The sequence below is a fragment of the Vombatus ursinus genome, unplaced genomic scaffold (assembly GCF_900497805.2).
Source record: "Vombatus ursinus unplaced genomic scaffold, bare-nosed wombat genome assembly UNPS02014779.1, whole genome shotgun sequence".
Lineage (NCBI taxonomy): Eukaryota > Metazoa > Chordata > Mammalia > Diprotodontia > Vombatidae > Vombatus > Vombatus ursinus.
This window is the reverse complement of record NW_020954557.1, coordinates 10,416,360-10,438,822: the sequence shown is the minus strand read 5'-3', so window position 1 is coordinate 10,438,822 and position 22,463 is coordinate 10,416,360. Positions and strand designations below refer to the sequence as shown.

The 22,463-nt window shown below is 35.5% G+C and overlaps 1 protein-coding gene across 3 annotated transcripts in view; it reads right to left on the bottom strand.

Moving 5' to 3' along the window:
* The window catches only part of FTCDNL1 (formiminotransferase cyclodeaminase N-terminal like), a 122,076-nt gene that overhangs the window by 62,273 nt on the left and 37,340 nt on the right, over window positions 1-22,463 (bottom strand). For 2 of the 3 annotated variants that reach the window (XM_027866110.1, XM_027866112.1), the window contains exon 2: window positions 21,122-21,262. The exons of the other annotated variant lie outside the window; for it this stretch is intronic. The gene's annotated coding sequence lies outside the window, so the exon portion shown is untranslated. The remainder of the gene's footprint in view (window positions 1-21,121; window positions 21,263-22,463) is intronic. 3 annotated transcript variants of the gene reach the window in all.

Genomic DNA, 22,463 nt, shown 5'->3' with positions numbered 1-22,463 from the left:
TGCTTTCTGTCCTAATTTCATAAGTTAATTGGTCAGGGTTTCCATCTAAGACCTGGCCCTTCCCAAATGGGAGAATGATCCATTATGGGTGTAGTCCCATTGAAAAGATATATTTAGGGCACATACTTTCTTCAGTAATTATTGCTTTATATTGTTATAAGCAGACAAATATTCAGAGTTGAGAAAAGGTATGAATTCTGTTTTAAAAACTAAAAAAAAATCATTAATTGTTAAATGAACTATGTAAGGTTATGAACATAATTCCCTCTTCCCCTTCCCTTCCCCCTCCCCACCCCACTTAGGAGTAACTGTGAAATCAGGTGCCTGGAATTAAGAGCACCTTTGGACACTTAACCATGCAGTAAACAGAGCTAAAGAAACAACAAAACAATCTATGGGGAAGTGAACTAAAATTCTGTGAAATCTTTCAGAAACACCCAAGACTAGGGTTGAAGAAACTCTAAGTTTTTTTTTCTAATTTTGTGAGCTGTTTGTTAGAACATGAAACTCATACACTAATGGATGCTTGTTTTATCTGGATAGACCAGTTGTAGTAACATCTGATTTAGAGCTAGAAAATACTTTACAGAACTTCTTGTTGGTACAGCACCTTCATTGTACCGAGGAGGACGCTGAAGTCTGTGGAGTTTAAGTGATTATAATATCACATGAGTAATGAGGGACAGAGCTAAGATTCAAATCCAAAATTCCCTACTTCAAATACAATATTCTTCCTACTATCCATGAGGTATTGTTCTCCATTTCTTTGCTTGTAAAATGAGGAGGTTGGGCTGGAGGATCATATATTTCCTTCTAGTTCTAAGTCTTGTCTTAGTTCTAATCTTGTTCACAATCTATACTCTTTCTTTAATCTTATCCTTCTTTCAAGCTCTCTCTCAAAGTTCACAGAATGTTATAGTTAGATTGGTGGTGCAATAGATAGAGTGCTGGGCCTGGAGTCAGGAAGATCTGAGTTCAAATTCAGCCTAATTCGCTTACTGGCTGTGTGATCCTGGGCCAGACACTTAACCTGTTTGCCTCAGTTTCCTCATTTATAAAATGGGGTTATAATAGCACCTACCCTCTACCCTGGGTTGTTGTGAGGATCAAATAAGATAATAATTGTACAGTTCTTGACAAACTGCCTGGCACCTAGTAGGAGCTGTATATAAATGTTAGCTATTATTATGAAAATGATATGAATGGATTAGGACTATGAATGGATCAAGACAAATTTATCACCATTACTAGAAAAACAACTCATCAAATATCCCTTTACTGTGGTTAGTAGTGTCATCTCAGAGTAGACATAGCATAACCCCATTACTTCCTGTGACAAATGAAAGAGCACTAAATTCAAAATCAGGTTCAAATGTTAGCTCTGCTACTAATTACGTGACCTTGAGCAAATCATTTAACTTTTCTGGGCCTTAGTTTCTTAAACTATAAAATGAAGGATTAGATTCTAAGATCTCTAAAGTTCCTTCCAACTCTAAATTTTATAATCCCATGACCAGAACTGGGGGGGGGGGGAGCAGGGAGGGAGGAGATGTGAATCTGACTGGGTATTTTTGCATAGTACTAGTAAAGCTATATAAACTTTTGATTATAATAATAGTTTAAAAATTTCCTTCCATTCTCCCTTCCATCTATAAATGAATGTTAATTCTAAAAGGAACCTATATGGTGAAGATGAGCTAGGTTCAACCTCTGTGAAAGTTGAAGTTCTTTATATGAGAATCGGAGTCAGTGAGTAGAGATATTTATTCATGTTTCAAAATCCAGATGTATCCAGAGAGGGTCCCTCTTGTATTGAAAAGGATCCCTTTTGGATAATCATGAATTCCCTCTAGTTTGAGGGACAGTCCCTTCAGCACAATAATTTCTATGGTTATGATAGCAACCAGAATGTTATAGTCTATTTCTCCCCAACATATCCCAGTTTTTAAACAGATTTTTGCTGTTTCTTTCCTTTCAATTTACCTTGCATGGCAAACATTTATTTCTTTAGGGGGCAGAGAGGAAATTGAGTCCATTTTATTTAACTATCTGCCTTATCTCCAATCTTATCTCTTTCACTTTCCCAGTATATTAGTAGTTTGTATCCCTTGAGGACAACTGAAAGAGAATTCACTAAAAGCCAAGGTAGATATTGGTCCCACAAACCAGGAATACTGAAATCTATATTACCTTCTAAATAAATGAGTGACATTAAACTAAATGGACACATTTTTGTAAAATATATTAGAGATATGTTGCTGGGAATTAACCATAAAAATATCACCTGAGAGAAATCGGTACAGAGACTCAATTTGTCAATTCTATGGAAAAGCAGAATTTAAAATTAGATAATTATATGGAAAAGACAATTACAGTTAAGAATAAGGGAGATTCAGTAATCATGTCCTTAACTAGGCAGTATGATTGCACTGCACTCATATCCTTCCCAATATCGGCATTCTTAATACTCTGTTTGGAGAATAGTATAACCTATTCACCACTTATATGGTGCTGTTCCTCTTGGGAAATTTCTTGGTTTATCTATTGTGTTTTGAGAAAAATTACTCATTTTTCTTGCTTCCATCCGCACTCCCCAACCTTGCCAATCAGATCTTTTTTACTTCCATTTCTCTTTACCCCATGTGAGCTGGGAGTGTTTATTCTGTATTACACTTCAGCCCTTCCAGATGGAATTCTTCTCTTCCTTCAGTTGGTGACATTTGCAGTTATAGGTCTGCCTGTAAAAGTACTTTTGATTCCACTGTGTTTTTACTGCTGAATATAAATATGACCGGTGTGAAATACCTGTTTTACTTCTTTAAATCTAAACTCAAGTTCCACTGTATATTCTTTTGGTTGCTTCTAATAACTTCACTCTTCTGAAACATGTAAAACTGCTCAATATTATGGTTTCCTTACAAGTTGGAAAAAAGAACCCCTAAACTTAAAATATTTTCATTACCATGAAACTGTATGCTTTTTTGAGGCAATTCCTTTAAAAAGATTACCTTGAATAGCAAAAACAATTAGGTCTTCTTACCTGATTAATGAAAATATGAATAGCAGGAAAGTCTAGAAAAATCCTCCAGAATAAAAGTATCCTTCAGGCAATTCTGATACCAAATTCTCTGGAGAATGATGAGTCTCTCTTTGAGTAATGAATATTATTCAAACTATTTGCTCTATAGAAGCACTTAATCTTCTAGTCTTATACCAAACCTCAAATATAGAAGTAATGTAACTGAGTAATTTGTTCTTAAAAATAACAAAGAAATACCTACACCAACAGGTTGAATACAAATATGTATATAAATTCAATGGGGATTATTAACATTTTCCTAACACATATTCATATATAAGGATTATTATCTTTTCTCTTACCTATGTATTTGGTGACTTTCATTAATATTTGTAATAAAAAACCTACCTTAAAGGAAAAAAATGCACTTTATAGTCCTTATCCTTGCCAACTGAGAAAAGCATTAGATCAAAAGAGTTGAAGTGAAGTCCCAACTCAGTCCTTTCACAAAATGTTGTTGGAAACAAAAGCAGAGCTGACCAAGGATTTAGCAGGATAAACATGTCATACACATTATCATGAGAAAGTATTGCTTGTCCCTATTGTGAAAGATAAATTATTGACCAAATTCCATTGCCTCTTAAAATCATCACTAAACTACAATGGAAAGTCTATGGTTTATGTGGTCATGTACTACCAGTTTTAGTACAGAATAGCTTTTTTAGATTCTGTTTAATAAATAGGTTCCTGGAAACAAGCATATTGGTATGATTAAATAGGATCTAAACTCCATTTGACAGCACCATCTTGTGGATCTTTGAGGAATTCATTGCTTATTTCAGCTTAGGTATCATATCTAAATAAGAACTCACATTTATGTACAAATTCAAAGTCTGAAAATCACTTTCTTCACCATAGCTCTAAGACATAAGTAATGCAAGTTGTTAATGATTAAAAAAATTATAACCCTTTTGGAATAGCTACAAAATTGGAAATTTTCTCTACTTATGCATTATGAACATCTATCCTGAAATCATGTGGAATGAAGTTTCCTAATAAATATTCCTGTGATGGGTACCATCAACCTTTTAGTCACCCAGGTTTCCAAACTTGGAGTCATCATCAACTCTCCACTTTTTGTCACCTCACATTACCAGTAGGTTACCAAGTCTTGCAGATTTTTCTGACCCAACATTTCTCACTTCTATCCATTTCTCTCCACTTACACAGTTACAGCTATTATTTGGACTCTCATTGCCTTTAACCTAGGCCATTGCAATAGCTGCCTCATTTGTCTCCCTGACTTGAATTTCAGCTTTCTTAAATCTGTCCTCCACATAGCTGCCAAAGCGGTATTTCTAAAGCACATGTCTGACCATGTCATTTGTGCCTCTCCTCGAGAAACTCTTGTGGTTCTCTGTTACCTCTAGGATCAAATGTAGACTTCTGAGTTCAGCAATCAAGTCTCTCCACAGCCTATCTCCAGTCTACCTACCTAGTCTTACTGTACCTTACTCTCTTTCATACATTCTTTGTTCTGGCTAAACTGGTCTTCTTACTGTTCCTCACATTTAACACTGTATCCTGTCTCCTAAGCTTTGCATAGCCTGTACTTCCTATCTAGAATGTACTCCCTCCTTATCTTCATGTCTAAGAATCCCTAGTTTCCTTTAAAGCTCAGCTAAAACACTACCTCCTGCATGACACCTTTCCTGATTCCTCCTTTGTTGCTAGTATCTTTTCCCACAAATTACCTTGTATTTATTTTGCATGTAATTTCATATATACTCTTATATGTACAGGTTATATGCCCCTATAAAATATGAGCTTCCTGAGGCATGGATTATTTTATTAATGTCTTTCCAACCTCATAGACTAACATGGGGCCTGTCACATTGTAGGTGCTTAATAAATCATTGTCAACTAATCATAATTGATTTATGGCATACATGAAGTGCTTTAAGTTTTAAAAGGTGTTTTATATACATTATCTCATTTGAGTTGTCAGATTTCTGGTTGGCTATATGTGGTCCTATTAATTATAATGTGTAAGTTGGAAAGTCTATCTGTTATCCTCATCAATAGTTTCTCTTCCCACATGCAAGAATCTCTGGTCCATCTGCTACCACTGATTTTTGGTGGGGAACATTCTGCACATCATCCTTGCCATTTCACCGAGTGACTACAGACTTCTGCTTTTTGTACCTTGTTCTTGGACACAAATCCTGAAGCAATAATCATCACAGAATACACAGTGAAGTTGCCATCTCCAACCTTATCTTTATAGGCACATCGCTTTTGGTGAGCAATGTGCGGCTGAAACTGAAAATAATTCATAATTCTTTGTATAATTGATAACTCTTTGTATCTTTTGACACGTTACATGTTCATACTATTATTCTGATGAAATTCAGTTGACTTTTATGTGCTTATTCCATTCTAAGCCACATTCCCTCTTCTATATTCTCTCCTCTATGGCCAGTGTTTAATAATCTCTTTCTCACACACACAGAGTGTAGTCAGCACACCTACCTCTTTCTTCTACTGGGAGTGTCAGGAAGTGTCAAAAGGACAGCTAGGGGAGGTAAAATCAATTCACCTCATTCTGCCTTTTCTCTCTCTGTAAGGTATTGGCAAAGAAACAAAAAAAAGGGAAAAGGGCCTATATCTACAAAAATGTTTAAAGCAGCTCTTTTTGTGGTACCTAAGAACTGCATATTGAGGGGATGCCCATCAATTGGGGAATGGCTGAACAAGCTGTGGTATATGAATGTAATGGAATACTATTTTGCTATAAGAACTGACGAGCAGGCAGATTTCAGAAAAACAGGAAGGACTTACATGAACTGATGCTGAGTGAAGTGAACAGAACCAGGAGAACATTGTAACACAGTAACAGCAACATTGTACAATGATCAACTATGAATAACTTAGCTCTTCTCAGCAATACAAGGATCCAAGATAATTCCAAAGGACTCATGACTGAAAATGCTATCTACATTCAGAGAAAGAACTGATGGAGTCTGAATGCAGATAAAAGCATATTATTTTCACTTTATCTTTTTCATGTATTTTTCCCCTTTTGGTTTGTTTCTTCTTTCACAACATGATTAATAAGGAAATATGTTTTACATGACAGCACATATATAACATTTAAAATTCTTACCTTTTTAGGAAGGGGGGAAGAGAGGAAGGAAGAAATTAGAACTCAAAATTTTAAAAAGGCACATTAAAAATTGTCTTTACATGTAATTGGAAAAATCAAATACTATTTTAAAAAAAGAAAGAATGGTAAAGTAGAAGATTGAGAGGAGAGTCTTTGTTCCACATCATCACATTCTACTATAGGCAGTAGCCAAAATCGCAACAGAACTATCATGTAATGACCATGGCCCAACAATGACCATTGCATAATATAGATTACCCGTCTGTTTCATCAGCTAATGTAGTTTAAAAAGTAACTCAGCATAGTGAATAGAGGACTAGAAGTTCTTGGAGTTTGGAAGACCTGGGTTCAAGTCCCATCTTTACCGCATATTGGCTAGGTGACATATTGGCAAGTCACTTCCCATCTTAGTAACCCAGGCAACTTCCCAAGACTGTAAGTTGCCAAAAAGGTGCCAGATGTTCCTCAGTAGGAGTTCCCTGTACTAATGGAATTACAGCTCTGGTCCAAAAAAAAAGTAGCTTAAAATAGAGCTACTGACAGTGGATCAGGTCCATTAAATCTAGCTCCTGGGCTACAATGTGAGAATAGATAAGTTCTAGGAGCATTGGGGCCCTTTTATAAGTCATATGACTCTTATAAGAATCTTGTCTTTGCATTCCCAGTGCTTAGCATAGTGTCTGGCACACTATTGTTCAGTCATTTCAGTCATGTCCAACTCTCTGTGATCCCATTTTCTTGGCAAAGATACCGGACTGGTTTGCCATTTCCTTCTCCAGTTCATTTTGCAGATGAGGAAACTGAGGCCAACGGAGTTAAATGACTTGCCCAGGGTCACACAGCTAGTAAGTGTCTGAGACCAGATTTGAACTAAGGAAGATAAGTCTTCCTGACTCCAGGCCCAGCACTCTATCCATTGCACCACCTAGCTGCCCCCACTATGCCTGGCACATAGTAGGTGATTAATAAATGTTTGTTCATTGTTTGATTGGTTGATATCTTGAGTAAACATAAGAATGTTTTTATTGGAAGTATGGCATTGTACTACTAGGAGCTAAGAAGTCTAGCCCTGACTCTATACCCATAATGTTTCTAAGTCATTTAACTTCTAAACTTTAGTTTTCCCATCTGTAAAATGTGGAGGTTCAACTTGATGGGCTCTAAGCTAATAATATGTAGTACTGGACATCTAAGTACTGAAATGCTTGAAGGAAAAGATCTATTTCTATAAAAAAAGGAGCCATTGAGTATGAGACCTAGAATGTGCAACACAGAGTTCTGTGTGTTAACACAAAATAAAAGGACTAGAGTAAGGACAAGGAGCTCACTAAAGTGTTAGAGTAGGAAAGTTGTGATTTTTTTTTTTTGCCTGTTTTTAACCCTAACCTCTGACCCACATAATATTGTATCAACTTCTGGAACCAGAATGGCTTGGATTTAGCGAATGTGTCAGACAAAAGTCAATGACAGCAGCAATTGTGAGCATTTAATCTCAACATTAGTTGCAGTTTGGACTTTAACCATCACACCCATGATAGATAGATATTATAGATATAGATATATTATATTTTTGTGTATATGTCATATATAGTAAAAGTTACCAATATTTATATAGAATATATTTGATTTTTCCCCTTATGGTTGCCTTAAGCATATGTATAGTAAATATAATAGATATATTTTATATATAAATAATATGTTCTTTCTATAGTTGCCTTAGGAATATATATTAGTAAAGTTGATATATTTTATTTATATACATAATCTTTTCTTTCTGTAATTGCCATACTGTATCAAATACATAAAAATTTACATGAAGTTAACCTAAGGGTATGGGTATTAAATGTGACACATTTATATATATTTTACATTTAATACATATATAACTATGGCAACTACAGGGAAAAAAATCAGCTACAATCTAGTAATCACTAAAATGTTAGTAAAGTTTGATATCAAATTATCTAAAAAACTTATCGACAAAATATTTCCAGTAACTATATATTAATCAGTACAATAATGTCATACCAAATAATTCAGCATTTTATGCCATATAATCCTGACAACTTCTTTTTTACAGTGTTTAAAGAAATCATTTTGATAGTAGTCAATGTTTTCCCCTTGGCCATAAGTTTATAATATTTACAATCAAAGATTTGTATATTAGCATTTTATAGGTTTCCAAAATCTCTTTTGCTAGTAAATTAAACAAATGAATAAAATCTCTAATTAATATTTAAAATTTTAAATGAAAAATGCTTTTACTCAAAAAACAGACACTATATGGCTAAAATATTAAATACACATACACTGAAAACACTGTCCCTTTTAAATAAACAACACACTTTGTTCATCTACCACCTATCCTCAAACAAGGCAAATTATTCTGAAGATTTTGTTCTCTAGGATTTCTGAAAACTACTTTTGTTTTTAAATTTCAGGGCAGAACAGATTTTAGGTAAAGAAGCTGTATTGGCAATCACAGCTTCTAAAGTAGAAAAAAAATTCTTTTTGGCTTAAATTTGACTTAAGGTCAAAATTACATTTCCTAGTCCTAAAAGAAATGAATGATAAACCTCTTCCTGTAAGTAGATGGGTTTCTGGTCTAGATGGAAAAAAATTTTTTTTGAGATCTCTATGGTATTTTGTATACATAATTATGCTAAAGTTAGTTTTTAATGTAACAAAGTTTACTTAATTTGGAAGTCTTTCCATTACAGCAGATGGTCTAGTCCTAGACATAGTTGTATCATTTTGTTGTTCTCTTAATTTTAATATTTTTAAAAGGTATAAGATTAGCCATATAGGAGGCTAAAACTATCATTTTTCCCCCAGGGGAGGCTGCACAAAGCAATAGTAATAGTAAATAAACTTCATAGTATGCTATGTGCAGAGTATGTCAATAAGTAAAAAAAAAAAAAACAGAAAAGATAGCTAAGATACTCTTTTTGTCACCCTATGATTAAATATATCTATCTCCCATCAACTTCTTTGCCATTGATTTACTTCTTTGAATCAGTCCTTAAGTTCTCACTTGAAAGTAGCTACCATAGTATCACTTATGACGATAACAAAAATGAGCTAATTTTAGATTAGTCATATAATATCTGCTAGACATTACCATTATAGAAGCATAAAATGTGAAGAGACTTATGTAAGTCATTTGGTTTCTTCTTCTGTCTCTAGACAGGCCAAACTATCTATTTTATGTTAGAGACTTCCATATTGGAGACCACACAAGTTCCTTCAACAGCCAATGACAGTCATAGAACATAAAGTTTTAAAAAGAACATTAGAGGTTATCAGATCTAACATCATTTTATAGAGGTTAAAGTACTTATAAGGTCATACAGGTAGTAAGAGGCAAAGCCCAGTCAGATGGTTCTGTCAAACTGAGAATAATTTAAGCCTATTTTTCTTTTTGTTTAGTCCCATGACCGTTTACACAGAAACTGTTCTTGGACATTCTCATAAAAATTCTCTATAAACCTGTCCCTCATTAGCCTTCTTTTCAGCTGTTCTTTTTGAGATTCTTTCCAGTGTTTCTACATTTTGTTTCAGATAGTAGACAATGCTCTTTAAATTGAGGTCTGAATGACTTCACTGCTGAGGACAGTGAGATTACTTCTAGGTGTGTGGAGATCTGACCATAGTATATGTTGTAAAATGGGGATTAAGGTATATATACCTTATTTTCAGTTTGGTCATTAACTATGTGTTACAGGAAAAGCCCCATTCTAAAACAATATTTCACTAAGTTCCAAACCAATAATAGAGCTCCAAATATTTAGCAGTTTTTCTAGCAACTTTAAAACAAATAATACTGAAAGGTAAACTATTGGGAGGCACAATAAAAAATGTTAGTAATAAACCCAGCAAAAAATTGGCCATTGTTCTATGTATTTGAACAGGCTGTCCTTTTTATTCAAGATGGAAGATCTAAATATATGTACATGTAACACAAATGGCTAATTCATGATTGACCAAGGAAAGTATCATGAAAATATGATAAAATGATGCTCCACAATCTGGAGCAGTACAAATTTAATCTCAATACGTCAGAAGTTGACAAACTGTCAGATATATGCCAGAGGGTAGGACATTAGAATATTTTGCCAAGAATGCAAGCCTCTGGTCATAGTACTGTCATATCTTTGTAGCTTGCTGCCCAAGAATGATTCTCTGTCTTTGACTGTATAAGACTTGGACCAAATAGCAAGGACATCAAAGGAGTGTGAGCATCCACTGATGAATTATGTCTGCTTTAGGTACTAGAAGGTTAGAACAAATTTATTTTGTTTCTCAGTCTCAGAGTTGGCAGAAGTACCTTCTTCCATGTCCCCAAATCCAGCTAACACATTCCCGTAACACTAAGATTTTTGTTTGTTTGTTTGTTTTTTGCTAGACAATGGGGTTAAGTGACTTGCCCAGCGTCACACAGCTAATAAGTGTTATATGTCTGAAGTCAAATTTGAACTCAGGTCCTCTTGAGTCCAGGACCAGTGATCTATCTACTGCACCACTTAGCTGCTCTCCCTTAACACTAAGATGTTAACACAGAGTTTAGGAAATTAACAGATAACTGATATTCTTTCCATCTTAGAAAAAGTCAGGTTACTTAGTGGACCACTGGGCAAACACCCAGTTACCCTCTGACCCAGACTAACCCAGAGCCTGTCCATGTCCTATCCTCAAGCATCTTCAATGTATATTCTTGCCACTAATGACTAACTTCCCATAATGGTGGGATTGTATATTAAACAATTAGACCAAAGAAGTATCTAATTTTTCCCCCTTAAATCATAATCTTTTCTGGCATTATTGCTTCTAGAGTGATCTTATTATAGTCAATCCTGAATCTATTTAAGTTTTTTTTTCAATTCAATTGAGCAAACATTGATTAAGCATATACTAAATAAAAAGAGAGGCACAGTAGACAGAGAGCCTGCCTCAGAACCAGGAAGACCTGGGTTAGAGTTCTACCTTTGGCATACTGGCAGTGTGATCCTGAGTAAGTCAACTTCTCAGTGCTCTAGGGCTAGGCAGTTCTCTAAGGCTGCAAAGAAGATGCTGACCAACATTGGTAAAAAGAATTTCCTCATGGAAGGGGGGGCTCCTAATATGAATGGAGTAACAGCTCAGTCCCTAACCCTATATGAATAAGGCACTATGCTAGGTGCTAAAGACATAATGACAAAAATGAAATAATACCCACTCTCAAAAAGCTTATATCTCCTGGTTTGGAGTGGGGAGAGTATTAGTTATAGTCTCTATTGTGATGAATACATCCCATGAAATCTAAAAAAAGAGAGAGTTTTAACCATTAGAGGTGTTTCACTTTTATCTCTGTATCCCCAGGTATGGGTAGGTCTGATGGCCTTTTGATGATCGTCATTCATTTTGACCTCCTGCAGTATTTGCCATGAGGGACCACACACTCCTCCTGAATCCATTCTCTTCATTTCTGGGGGGACACTGCTCTCTTTTGCTTCTCCTCCTATGTGACTTTTCAGTCTCATTTGCTAGGTCATCATCTATATCCTGTACCCTCACTGTGGGTATGCTGTAGACCTCTATCTTTGGTTCTTGTTTTTCCTCTCTCTCTCTTTATACTTTCTCAGTTGATAATCTTATCAGATCTCATAGGTTTACCTATCATCCTAACATAGATGACCCCCCAACTTACAGTATACCGATCTTTCTTCTAAAAGCTAGCACCCTATGGCTTTTGGATATTCAAATGTAATATCCTGTGGGCACCTCAAACTTACTAAGTCCAAAACTGACCTAATTATCTTTCCCCAGAAACTCATATCTCTTCTGAATTTCCTCAATTACTGAAAAGGGTACTACCATTTTTCTAGGTTACCGAGGTCCGCCACGTAGGTGTTTTCCTCAGCTTCTACTTCTTGCTCACTTCACACATCCAGTTGCCGAATCTCCTTTCTACTTCCACAACACTGTTTTCTCCTGTCTCCTCTCTACTCACAGTCACCACACTAGTTTGGGCCCTCGTTACCTCTTGCCTAGACTACTGCAATAGCCCTTTAATTGGTCCCTTTGTTCTAACTTTCCCCCTACTCCAATCTGTCTTCCGTATAGCTGCCAAAGGGTTTTCCTAGAGTGGAAATCTGACCACATCAATCCCTTACTCACTAAATTCCAATGGTTTCCTATTACCTTTAAGAGCAAATATAAATCCCTTTTTTTGACATTTAAAACTCTTCACAACCAAGTTCCAATCTACCTTTGGAGTCTTATTAGAACAGTTTCCTCTAATACACTCTATGGTCCAGTCAAAGGGGCTTTCCTTATGTTCCTCATATATGATTCTCCATTTCCCATCTCTGGATCTTTGCACTGGCCCTCCTCCTATGCCTGGAATATACTTCCTCCTCACCTCTGCCTCTCAGAATCCCTGGTGTCCCCCAAGAATCAGCTCAAGTGCTACCTTCTACATGAAGCCTTGCCTAATAGATTTGTATTTTCTGAATACAGAAAGGTTTGTACTTTCTGATTAAAGCTGCTAGTACTTTCCCCTCCAAAATCACCTTATGTCTACCCTCTTCTGTCCTCTGACTCTGCCACCATCCTAGTGCAGACCCTCATTACCTCATATGTAAACTATTGCAACAGCCTGCTGGAGAGTCTGACCGTCTAAAGCTTCTCCCCACTCCAATCCATTCTTCATTCAGCCACCAAAATACTTTTCCTAAAGCATAGGTCCAACCATGTCACTCCTCTATTCAATAAACTCCAGTTTATTTATTAACACTTGTTTATTTTAAACTCTCTATTGACTTTAGGATTAAAAATGCTCTGATTGGCATTCAAAAACCTTTACAACCTAGCCCTTTCCTATATTTCCATTCTTCTTGCACCTTACTTCCCCCCCCGCATACTCTTTGATCCAGTGACATTGGCCTCTTGGCTGTTCCACAAACAAGACACACCTCCTCTTGGCTCTGGTCATTTTCTCTATCTGTCCTCCATGCTTGGAATGTTCTCCCTCTTCAACTCCACCTACTGACTTTCCTGACTTCCTTTAAATCCCAACTAAAATCTCATATTTTATAGGAGGCCTTTACCAACTCCTCTTAATTCTAGAGCCTTTCCTCTGTTATTTCCTATTTATCCTGTATATAGCTTGCTTTGTGTAAATATGTTTCCATGCCCCAATAAATTGTAAGCTCCTTGAGGACAGGGATTACCTTTTGTTTCTTTTTTGTATCTCCCATGCAAGGCACATAATAAATACTTAATAAATGTTTACTGATTGGTTGATTGAAACAGACAAAATAGGAGTTTATTACAATAGGCCATACTAGTAGTGATAAATGCCAGCATAAAGGCAGTGGTCATGGGAATGAAGGGAATACATATGAGATGTTATAGAATAGAATAAATAGTACTGGGTAACCAACTGGATGGGGCCAATGGGGTAACCAAAAGAGTCTAACAGGGATGGGGAACCTGTGGCCTCAAGGTCACATGCAGCCCTCTAAGTTCTCATGTTGGCCCTTTGACTAAATCCAAACTTCACAGAACAAATCCCCTTAATAAAAAGATTTGCTCTGTAAAACTTGGACTTAGTCAAAAGGCCACACCCAAGGACCTAGAAGGCCACACATGGCCTTGAGGTCGCAAGTTCCCCACCCCTGGTAGGATGACACAGGTTATGAACCTGGATGACTGGAGGATAGTGTACTGTGATGGATCATTTCCTCAATGTTCTAAGGAAGAAAGAGTAGCTAGAGGAGGGCATAACAGTTAGAGAACAAGCTGACAGGCTTTGATAATTTCTCCCTGAATGATATTGTATTCAGTCTCAGATTGGATGTTATTGAGAAAATCTCTGAAAAGTCTACTGCATAACACTCTCTAGTCTCTAGTGGGGAAAATATATGCCTTACCTGGTCTAGCTCAAAAGAAAAAAGAAAGACTGTGTTCCTATCAAGACAGTTACATACATCTGGGAATTATAGAAGTTAGCATAAAGAGGGACAGCATTTCACAGCACTAAAGCAGTGATGTTGGATTCAGGCACAGTTCGATCAGGCCTTGTAGTCTTTAAAGCGGGAAGATACTCAGGAATGCACCCGGCTGAATCTACTCATTACCACTCCCTTGAAATTTTTATTTTTATTTATTTACTATAAAATTTATTTTATTTTCATTGATACGTTTAGTTTTTATTTCTGAATATATTCATTTTTTGAATATACTTCTTCCTTCTTTACCCAGTAAGCCATTCACCGCAACAAAGATTTTTAAAAATTTTTTTTCAAAGATTTTTTAAAGAGACAAAAAAATATCAGTTTAGTAAATATGTATATACATTATACACATACATGTAGTATACACACACACACACACACATAGTCAACAATGTTGGTACACTCAACAGAAACAGGAAAGTTTGGGAGTAGAGCGGGTCTCTTTCTCAGGTCCTTTTTTCACAAAATTTTAGAGGGTCTTCAGATATAACAGTGGTCCTAAAAAGGAACTCTGCCCAACAGATTCTTTTACTGAAAAATTCTAAGTCTGAAAAATTCTAAAAGATTCACTCAAATATGCTGAAAAAAGAAAGCAAAGTTACCACTTAACTAAATTCGTGGTTTTAGAATGAAATTTCCAAATAATTAGATGACAGCATTCAGAATATATGTATAAATCCCTACATAAGACTGTCATATAATTTGGTGAATATCAAGATGTTATTTTCTCAAAATGAACAGTCGTAAGGGAAAATTAGCTCTCTCATATCAATCACCTTATAAAATGGAATCCTCAAGTTGCAAAATGTATTGTGTTGTTTGTAACTGTTAGAATACTATATAAGATTAAAATTCCTTTTTCAGGAATTCAAGCCATTTTCAGCACTTTCAGTTTTCACTTTAAGTTAGAATTAGCATTTTATCTTGAAAAGGTACTAGTATGAACTTTTAAAAATGTATAATTTACACAATAGTTATATATTAGGTCAAAACTTTTATAAATGATACATAGCTTAGAAAGACTAAGTTGTTTTTTTTTTTAACATGATTTACTAGCTTGTCAGTGTAGGCTGTTTACTTTTTAATCTCTTAAATCAAAAGATTGCTTTTTAACATGCCACAATATAAGACACATTCCTTCTTTATCTCTTTTGTGGAGGGCAGAGAATACAAATAGTTTCTAATTTTGAAGATCCAAAAGACTTAATAGCTGGATGAATTATATCTTAACATTCCCATTAATTTGTCCTTAAATAGGGAAAACCCACAATTTTGAGAAACTTATTATTATGGGAGGAAAGGCCCTGATGTATAATTGTAACCAAATATGAAAGCCCAGATTTTCTAAGCTAAATATTGCATGTTCTTCAAAAGATTTACAAATTCTCATAGACACAGAACTTGGAGAATGAAAAGATTATAATTTGACAAATTATAGATTTCATTGTTGTTTTTTTTTTTTTTGATGTGTGAAACCTACAAACAAATATCGAGAGATTGTATTGCAAGATTGAAAATTCCTTGTTTAGCTTTGCAAGGGACAGTGTCCTATGTGGCTTGCAACCCTGCCTTGAGAGAAAATGCAGTGTAATGTAAAAGACACTCTAATCACTACATCTAATTACAAAGAAGAATAACTCACTAAATTTTTTAAGGATCCTTGGGTGGGAGTGCGGTCAAGTGGTTAGAGCCTAGGACTGCAAGTCAGTAGTCTTGGTTTCTATTTTAAACAGTACCTCCATGACCTTCTGTAAAACATTTAACCTCTTTGTTTCTCAGTTTTACTCATGTGTCAATTGTAGCTAACACTATCCATTATTAGGGTTTCTTGAACAAGAAATTGAGATTTATAATTTAGATTTTCAAAGTGCTCCAAGAGCCTTGAAAAATAAAAACAATGTGGGTTCAAATCTTGATTCTACTTCTTATTGGATACGTCACTTAAACATACTGGGTCTCAGTTCCCTATAAAATGAAGGGCTTGTCCTAGATTAGGGGTAGGGAACCTGCGGCCTCAAGGCCACATGTGGCTGTCTAGGTCCTTGTGTGTGGCCTTTTGACTGAATCCAAGTCTTACAAAACAAATCCTTTTATTAAGGAAGTTAGGATTCCGTCAAAGGGCCGCACTTGAGGACCCAAAGGGCCACATGTGGCCTCGAGGCCGCAGGTTCCCCACTCCTGTCCTAGATGATCTCCAAGTTACCTTCCAGTTCTAAGTCCTGTGAGCATACGGACTTAGGTAGGAGTCATTATTGCTGTAGACAAAAAGGTGAGGTGCATGCTTACTGTAACATAACAAGAAACACAAAAATCTTTCTTTAAACTTTTTTGAATAAGCACTTTGAAAGCTACCAAGGTAAATTTCAATAATTTCAAAACCCCTTAATAACTTTCTGGTGACACTACTACATCCAGATACTGTGTAGAAAAGTCATTTTTAGGACACTGTTTCACAACCAGCTCATCAATGATGTGACTAATTCCTGAAGCTTCCCTCCAAATTGCTCCTTTGCTTTGGAGGAGATGGGCGCTCTCAGCTGTGCCAATGCTGCTCTTTTGCTAGCCGTTATTATTGTTACTCTAAGGTATTTGGATTCTGCTGCATTGTCACAGCTTTGTGTTGTGTTGAAGTGGAGTGATTTTCAATGACTCTCCAAGTATTAAGTACAGGCAAATAACCATCTAAGTTTTCTCCAAACTACTTCAGAGGTATCTGGGGTAAATACAGGTAAGTGATTCAAATTCTACTATACCTCTATAAATCAACTACCAACAATAATTAACATTTCAATCCATTGAGTATAGGAAACATTAGGATAGTAATTCTTTCCTCTCCTTAAAAAAAAAAAAAAAGACTTTCAGGACTCTATGGACTTTTCTGAGGTAAATATATTTCTTGTACTATTTTCTGTCCCAATTTGGGGATATTGATTTTTTAAACTAGGGAGTATGCCTTACCCTTGGGAGACTCCATTTAGTATAATTTGTTAAGACATTCTTTACACAAGTCAGGAACAAATAGCAAGATCAGGAATAGTGTTGGAATATTAACGCAGCACGTAATGGAGTTTTAAAAGATGTGGTAAAATATTTAGCCTTTACCAAGAAGGTTTATTCCATGACCTAATTTATTTTTTCTAGCACAAAATGCTCTTTAAAATGCAATTAGTCAAGATAATGTATCATGAAAGGAGATGGAGACTATTATGAAGCAAACTAAAACAGATGAAGGAAAATTCTATTGAATTTACTTGATTAGAATGCAGGATAAGTTAAGGCATAAGTCTCAGGTCGAAAATCTTTAAGTTACAGGTAGAAACATCAAGACTACATTTAGTCTTTTGTTATGCCATGGTTGGTAAACCCAGAATTGTGTTTTTACTAGGGCAATCTCATAGATAAAACTTTAAAATATAAAGTGGTTATCTGTAGTAACAACCCTAGGACATATCCTGGTGATATTACATTAGAGAATGAATTATGAAAAAGCATTTCTTTTATTAAAATTTTGTTTAATTTTTTCAATTATTTTTTCAATTATTATTCTTTTGAACAATAATATCCCGAGTTGGCTGTGTCCAAAATCTATATGTCTCAGTCTATACCCTGAGTCTATCACCTCTCTGTCGGGAGGTAGCCAGCATGTTTCACCATGAGTCCCTTGGAATTATAGTTGGTCATTGCACTGTTTAGAGTTTCAAATGTTTAGAGTGTTGTTGTTAGGGTATAAATTGTTTACTTAGTTCTACTCATGTCATTCTATATCAGTTCCCAGATTTCTCTAAAACTATCACCTTCATATTTTCTTATAATACAAAAGTATTTCATCAATCCACATATATAATTTGTTTAGTCATTCTGTACCTGATGGGCACTCTCTTAGTTTCCAGTTCTTTGACTTAACAAAAAGGGCTGCTATATTTTTGTACATATTAGTCTTTTTTTCTTTATTTGATGTTTTTGGAGTATAGACCTAGTAGTGGCATTTCGGGGTAAAACAGTATATTCATGCACCTATTTTCTGACAGCCCCTCCAGCATTTGTCATTTTCCTTTTTCAGCCAACTTTGCTAGTTGATGGGTATGAGGTAGAATCGCAGGTTTGTGCTAATTTTCTTTTCTCTAATCATTAGTGGAACTTTTTTTTTCATATGGTTACTGATAGCTGGGGTTTCTTCTGAAAACTTCCTCAGGAAAATATGTTTCTTAGGGGTTTACTATGTGACAGGAACTAAAATAAATTTGATAGAAATACTAAATGAATAAATTAATTCAATTAAAGTCAGAAATCCTGAAGAATGCAAGTGATATGTGTTCAAAAATCTAAGAATAACCTCAATCTATTCTCAGATGCTGCCACAAGTCCTTTCAATTTTCCTACCCTTCACAAACCCATAAGACAAATAGAAAAATGTAAGAAAGTCTAGGAAGTTTTGACAGTTACAAAGACTCTAAATCTCCATTTACTCCAACATATATTTATTAAGTACTTATTTTTTCCAAGTTACTATACCAGGAATCGGGGCAGATAAAGTTCAGATGAAACAAGATTGCTATCCTCATGAAGTTTACTACCCCCTTTAAAATCCACGTTCCTGTTTGATCCTTAGCATGCCTTATTGACCCTCTCCCCAAAGCCTAACTCTCTAGCCCTTCCCCATCATGTATGCATTATGAAAAGATTTTAAAAGTTAAACCATTGATTCCTATTCAGAAAGGAAGAATAGCTTAGTAGAAAGTGTGCTAGACTAGAAATAAGAAGTTGGGGGTTCTCAGCTCTGCCATTATAACCCCCAAGACCTTGGACAAATCATCGACCTCTTTAAACCTCTTTCCTTAATGATAAAATAGGGACAAAAATATCTTCCCTGCCTACCTTATAGAATCGTTGTTGGAATTAAACAAACATATCATCTGTTATGTATATATATGATATTTATATTATCAATCTATCATTATCTATTATATATCATATATGCACATATATGAAATTACTTCAAAAGCTGCACATCACGCTACAGGCATGTTATATAATTCTGCCCCCATGTGGAGAATGGAAATAAAAACGCAGACCTTGATTGATATAAAAGAAGAAAGTAAGTATCAGATAGTAGAAAGAATTCTGTACTTGTGTTCAAGAGATCTATGTTTGAATCTTGTCTCAGATATGAGTAACTATGAGACAATGGAAAAGTCACATTGCCTCTCTCAGTCTCAGTTTTTTCATCCGAAAATGAAAATAATACTTGTATAACCAATCTCATAAGTCTGTTGTAAGGAATGTGATTTGCAAACTATAAAATGCTATATAAATGTGAGTTATTAATATACAAATTAGTCCTCTCATCTCGAAAATATCAGTTTTTAGAATTGTAAAATTGGGAATCTCACTTTCTTGGATATATATTATGACTACTTGCCTCTTATAATGACAAAAACACCTGTAGTTTATATATGGTTCTCTTAATCATTGTTGCTGGACCTTTTGTTCTAACCCCAGGAGTCTCTTCCCCATCAATCCTAATTCTGTTATACAGTAGTTCACTGTAGTTGCCCCACAGTAACCTTAAATGTGCTATAATACTTTATGGAAGGAGGAGGCATTGGCATCATCTAATGAATGGACCAAAGTCTCTGAAACCTGGCTAGAAATTTTGGAAGACCAGGGAGTCCCTATGGCATGTCAATGTATTACTTATTCTATAAAAGTAGGACTTAATTGTTTTTCACAAAAAATAAAAGGTTACTATGGAAATTTTTTTAAAATCATCATAGTGACAGTTCTATGTCATGGTCGTCTTCTTTGAGTTTATTTTAAATTTGATGTCTATAATAAACAATTCTTTTGTTAGGTTGCTAATGACAAACATGGAGTTTTTTTTAATAATTGGAATGCAGTATTCATATAAAAAAGTAGCAGAATTAATTGCTAGTATTGCCAGTAAAGTACTAGCTGTTAGAAGTGAACATTAAGTTATCACATGATACAAAAATATTAACATTATAAATGGTAACATTACAAATTCTCTTGTTAATGTTCGTCTTATTAGATGTAACAAATTTTCAATTCAAGAGACAAAATATTCCATTTTTTTTACAGAAAAACAATTATGTGGTATCGACAAGAGGAAAATAGAGTTGAATGTACATATAACATATACCATATAAGAAGGTTGAGAGTAATATATATATATATATATATATATATATATATATATAAGTATCTCACAACAATCCTCCTAAGGTCAGTATTATCCACACAAATAAGAATTAAATTTAATTATATTCCATTCAACAAAAGAGTAAGCATAATGTAATGGAGAGAGAGCTGGCCTTTGAGACAGGAAGATGAAGGTCTGCCTATGACACCTACTGGCTGTATGACTGTTGTTAAGTACTCAAACTCATGGTGCTCTCTAAGTAATTTTCTTAAGATTTTAAGTTGCAGAGAAAATGCCGATTTGCATTGGATAGGGAGTTTCCCCATCAGTAATCATAGATCTAGAGTTGGAAGGGACCTCTTACATTTTATAGATGATGAAACTGAGGTCCAAGGGAATTAAATGGAAGTTAATATGTCCGAAGTCACACAGGGAGTGTCATAGGTGGGATCTGAACCCAGGTCCTCTTACTCTAGAACCAATCGACATTGTTTTTCCTCATCATTTCTTCTTTTATAACATATATTTTATGCTTCTCTTTCTCTTGACTCATTCAGCCACCACTCTGGTATAGGCCCTTATCCCCTCTTGCCTGGGTTAATGCATTATCATCTCAATCCATCTCAAGTCTCCCCCCACTACTGTCCATCCTTCACTTAGCTGCCAAAGTGATCTTCCTAAAGCACAATAAATTTCAGTGGTTTCATATTACTTCCAAGATCAAATACAAAGACATCTGTTTGGCATTTATAGTCCTTCACAACCTAGATCCCACTTACCTTCCCAGTATTCTTACACTTCACTCTCCTCCACACATTCTTTGACATATCTACACTGGCTTATTTCCTTCTTCCATCTTCTTACTGTGTGCCTTGGCTCTCCCTTGTGCCTATAAAGCTCTTCTTCTTCACCTCTGACTCCTAATAAATAAAGAATAGTGAAATAAAGATTGGACAAGTTGGTTAAAGTCAGAATAAACAGGGCCTTAATGGTAGGGTTAGGAGTTTATGCTCTAACAGAGAAGCAATGAGGAGTCACTAAAGGGTTTTGACCAATAAAAATGGATAACATTTATGTAGCATTTCAAGGTTTAGAAAACACTCGATGCATGCTACCTTCCCTGAGTCTAACAATACTGAAAGATAGGTACAGAAACGGAAACTAAGACCCTGAAAGGTTGTGCTTTTCCCATGAGATCTCTCACTTGACTCCAGGTTAAGTCCTCATTTTACTACGGCATTATTCCTTTTGTAAAGCAGAGAAGTGACATAATATTATCAGAGTATTAGGAAGACTATGATGGCAATGATGTAAAGGATGAATTAGAGAGGTGATACATACTAGAGACTGAAAATCTATTGGCTACTATAATAGTATGAGAAGAGATCATAGGATCATAGTTTTAGAGCCTAAAGAAACATTAGAAACCATTGAGTTCTACCTGTCCCCTCATTTAACAGATAAGGAAATTGAGGCACAGAAAAGTTGAGTGATTTGCCCAGGTCAAGATTTGAACCCTGATTTTAAGTCCAGTTCCCTATCTACTAAGTCAGTCTGCCTGTCTGAAGTCTTAAACTAGAGTGGTTAGGAGTGGAGAGAAGGTATAGATATGAGATATTGTAGAGACAGAAATGGCAGGACTAGGCAACTTATTGGAAGTAATATATTAAAAGGCAGGTAGGTGGCTCAGTGGATAGAGCACTAGGCCTGGAGTCAGGAAGACCAGAGTTCAAATCTAGCCTCAGACACTTACTAGCTGTGTGACCCTGGGCAAATCATCCAACCTTTGTTTGCCTTAATCTACTGAAGAAGGAAATGGCAAACTACTCCAGTATCTTAGCCAAGAAAACCCCATGGACAGAATGATCCATGGGGTCACGAAGAGTCAGACATGACTGAATGACAACAACATGGAGGGAGAAAAGAATAATTTATGGCTCTTAGACTCAGAATCACTGAATGTGAATGAAAAGGGACTTCAAAAACCACTTAGTACAACAGATACCTAGATAAGAGTTGCTTCTACAATAAATCCAAAGAGTGTCTATTCTGCCTTTGTGTAAAGACCTTTACTAGGAGGCAAGCTACTATTTCCTGAGGCTGACCTTTCTACTGCTGGAT